This window comes from Lupinus angustifolius, chromosome LG08 (genome assembly GCF_001865875.1).
Source record: "Lupinus angustifolius cultivar Tanjil chromosome LG08, LupAngTanjil_v1.0, whole genome shotgun sequence".
Lineage (NCBI taxonomy): Eukaryota > Viridiplantae > Streptophyta > Magnoliopsida > Fabales > Fabaceae > Lupinus > Lupinus angustifolius.
Genome location: NC_032016.1, coordinates 372985 through 377953, shown reverse-complemented (window position 1 = coordinate 377953; position 4969 = coordinate 372985).

Sequence of the window (4969 nt, the reverse complement as noted above, 5' to 3'; positions counted from 1 at the left end):
AATTATTTGTGCAACACAATCAGATTGATATAAAAAATTTCAATCTTAATTTAATTTGCATATTTCCTAATTGCGATCTTTAACTTATTTAATTGATTTGCAACCTTGATTCATGCAACTAATCAAATGGATATGATGTGATTCAAATTACATATTTTCAAATCTTAAATTTATATGATAATACAATCAAATCTTTAATTCACTCATCTTTTATTTTTATTTATTTATTATTATTTTTAGAATAACTCTAAAAAAAATATTTTTTGAGAATTCAATTACTTTAAACTTGAATTTTAGTTAACCTAACACTTAGATTTAGGAATCTTAACAAATGGTTTAGTCTTATTATTTTAAATTTGAATTTTGGTTAACCTAATCATTTAGATTTAGGAACCTTAATATAACATGTTTAGTTTTATTTTTTTTAGAAAAGTATTTTTGGAATTCTATTATTTTTTATTTAAAAAAGTTTTGGGCTTTTTCTGGGCTGGACAAATAATGGGTGTTCACAACGTGCAAGGTAGTTGACCAAGGCTGGTTTCATGACTTTTGAAAAAAGGCTTCCCCATTACCTTATTGCTTATGTGTTGGTCAAAGAAACACCAACCATGCTCAACTACCGGGTAATGATTTGAAGCTCATGTATGTTGTGGAAGAATGAATCAGGGTTAATTGGGCTGCTGAGATTCTGAAGGTGATGTTTGGAATCACTTCCTCTTCATCTAGATTGATGTCGTATGGGATTTTTATTTCATGTGTCATTGAACATGTTGGCATTGACATAAGTAATGAGGACTTAATTATTGTAAATCACAGGGAACATCTCATTGAGGATAGCCTAATCAACAAGATGAGTATCTATAAATAAAGTTGAGTGTTGATGTATCGGCAGGATCATCAACTACAATGGAATTTCCGATGGGTATGAGAATGTTATTCAAGTTGAGCAAACCCAAACATCGCAACTGGATGAGGTTCCTACTATCCTCAAGCGCCATATTTCATTTTAGCTCATATAGACGCTATGGAACAATTCCTCAATGAGCATATTGATAATGGAATGCAATTCATGGAGGAAAGGCTCATGACGGAGTTACATAAACAAGAATTGGAAACTCATACTCACTTACGATAACTTAGCTTTATCCTTAACAACATTAGTAGCTTCTTCCAACCACCTCATAGTAGCTCATCTAGTTGGGGCAACCATTAGTAATCCTAGTTGACATTTATTTATTTTGACTAGTGTTGACTCTTTGTGTGTTTAAAATGGACATGCATTATGGTTTATATTTGTTCTGTTTCTTGTCATTATGCCAATACAACTGATATATTTGTTGAACATACATTGTTTATAACTTGAATCAACAAAAAAATCAAGAAACTTATATAAATTTGCTGAAATATCTATATTTAAACGATTAATAGCAGATTAATCGATTAACTACTGCTTAAATTGTATTTTTCAATGAATTCAAATATTGCATAATCAATTAACACCATGACTAATCAATTAGATTGTTTAAATAGCACCATATCTCTTTCTCTTGTATTTTTTAGAGTTGATGCATTACAAGCTTATGCGACATTCAAGAATAAATGCACAAAGTGAGGGGAGCAACTTGTTCAAGCTCAACTCTAATATTAAAACAAGTTGATTGCCTATCAAGAAGATTGCAAGACGAGTTTGTCATCATCAAAAGGGAGGAGATTGCTAATGCAAGCATACAAAAATAAGATTTTGATGAAGACAAAGACTAAATCTTAAAGACAATGGACACCTCAACCACAAGAGCAAAAGAATCATGTTTAAGCTTCGAGAAAGGATGAGGAAGACTAAGAGTAAATATTTTATTTTTAGGTCATAAAATACTTTGAATCGGTAGAGTCTAGGTTGGGTGAACCTTTTGATAAATCTCACATAATATGAGCATATTGCAAAAAAAAACATTTCATACATAACATGACTTAAACATACTTTCGCACGCGTACATCAAATTCATGCATCATGCGTACATCATTCATGTTAGAGGTTCATGCATAATCAACCAAGTATTTTTAGAAAAAATTTAATCAATTAAGACTTTTTCTAATCAATTAAGTCTTTGGAAATTAGAAACCCGTTAATCAGTTAAGGACATGGTTAATCGATTAAGTCAGTTTCTGTTTTGGAATTTTGGATGTTTTAAAGAAATGCTAATCGATTAAGTAACAATTTAATTGATTATCCCCAATAGAACAATTTGAAACTGAATGGTACTTCACCATCCTTTCCCATGTGCAAAGTAACTTCCAACAACAATAACAATAAATTTTATACTAACAGAAACTTGATGCAAAAGGGTTGTGTTCTGAATTGTTAGTGTATGTTTTAGCACATTGAAGGTGCATTAGAAAGTTGAACACATCTTTTTTGGTCAGTTTTGCAAATTTGTCTCTTTGAGGATGTGAGGTATCACTTAGGAGAAAGAGAGAAGTTTGGAAGAAATCGCAGGCTGTGGTCAAGGTCCAAGAAGAGGAATCATTGGGATACTTAGTTAGAATGGTGAGGAGCCATTAGAAACTAGGTTACAGAGAAGTCTTGGTGAAGAAGTATTTTGTAAATCATGTGATTTCTTCTAGTGAAGCAAATCTCCCAAGATTAGAAGGGAGATCAGGATGTAGATTATAGAGAAGTCTTGGCCCATTTTGGGTTGCTTAGAACTTTTTCCTTTTGTACGTTCAACATAATTGTCTCTTTTATATTCATTTGAAAAATGGGACCAACCCTAAAATTGTCCAGTGTCAGATAGTGGCAGCCATCATTTCGTTTAAATTGTCCTAGCATAACGTTTTTTAAAAATACTAAAAAACAATTATCATGCAAACTTGGAAATGTGTGGGCTATGAGTGTTGATAGGGTGATCATGAAAGGATGAAATTTAGTCCTATGCATTGAAGATAAGATATTTTTATCAAAATTCTATGATATTTAGAGTAGTCAATGTTTCTATCTCACGATATGTACCTTGGGAAAATCAATCCTCAATAAGATCTTCTTAATCTTGTATCATGGTATGATTAAAGGTTTCCAAGAAAGAGATATAAGGCTCCAACATATTGTTTCTCATGCTCATTTTCTCATTTCTTCTATTAACAAAATTCAATTGCTAAGTCTTTTGTTAACATGGTCTAAGATGGAATAGGTGATGGCCTAAGATCATGGTGATAATCTTCACATGGGTAAGGTATTTGCACTACGTCTACCCCTACTAAGAAATATTGTCATTAATAAGATGGATATACCTTAGACATGCTTAAATATTTATTTATTTATTTTATTTAATTATTATTTTTTTAAAGGTGAAAAACTATATATTTTCTAATTTTATGTTTGACAAGACTGTCTTGCACCTATGTATTTCAATGTGTTGTAGGAAATTAAGACTTAGATAGTTCTTGGGGAAACAATGTTGTGATGGTCTGGTTATTTTTATTATTTAAAGATTAAGAGTGGACAAACAATGTCATTTGTAGTCTATCATCATTATCAAGAGAGGAGGAAGTAGCATCCCAATGTCCTCCCACATCTTAATTCAGGAAAAGAGAGAGCATGGTATTGGTTATGTCCACTCTTCAAATATTTAAATATTTTTATTAATTTATTAGGATTAAAAAAAAAGTCTAACATTTGTTGTCAACCGTCTTTCCTGCTACAAAGAGGTAAGTAACAGCCTTATAATTGCTATAGTGCCTCCACTTGAAGGGGTGGAAGACACGATTTTAGTTGTTACCATCCTTTCAATCCTTATTACATCTTTCATCATTTAATAAGTAATTAATAATTTTAAGTTGCTCAATTAATTAATCATTATAAAATATTATATTAAATATTATTATTTATTAATTAAAAATTAAATTTTAATTAATTATTATTATAATACCAAAATGATTAAAAAGGAAAGAAACAAAAATAAAAAAGAAAAAAAACATGAGACACAAACACATTGCTCAACCTGAATGGTCAAGAATCTGTGATGGAGAACTCACAAAATGAGAGGTAAACGAAAGTGACACACACAGATCCCGAGGCTACATAATGACCTTAGATTTGCTAATGATAAGCCAATGATATAGAAAATGATAAGAGGGAGAATGTTCTACCTATAGTTGAAAATATAATCTTTTGTATAAGGAATATTTCGTGAATATGCTATATTTTAAAATGGTGATAGGATTTGATATATTTTAAAATGGTGATAGGATTTGAATATTTCTTTTCTCTTTCTTTCTCTAGTATGTAAATTAATGCTGGCAAAATTATTCACGACCACTATGCCCAAAATAATAGCACAGGAGGCCTCACATAAGGCTACATTATTATTAAGCAATTAAACAACTTGATCTATAACAAATATAACATATAGGCATATAATACAACTACCATTTTATCACAATTACTCACAATGGTACTACAACATTAAACTCACGTAATATTTTTTTGTATTTTATGTCGATAATAATATATTATAATATAAACACCATAAAAAATGTCTAAATATTCTCACATACATAAAATGTTAAGAGTATAATATCTAATCATTATGGGAGTAAAGATATTCATACATAGAATGTCAGTCTCCATTCTTTTGTATTACTTATATTTAGTGATAAATATTCATTAAATATGAATTGTCAATAATACAATGAAAACGTAAAAAATCTTGCCTTATAATTGCAAACATTGTTTCTCTATTATACTAATAGTTGGTATATTATTTTTATTAATCAACACATGTCTGTTGGATATAAGATAATAAATGATTGAGTTTGAGTGTAATTACTTAAACAAAACTTGGGTGTAAACGAATCCCTCCTCATATATATATATATATATATATACATACATATATATATATACATACATATATATATATATATATACATACATACATATATATATATACATATATATCTACATACATATATA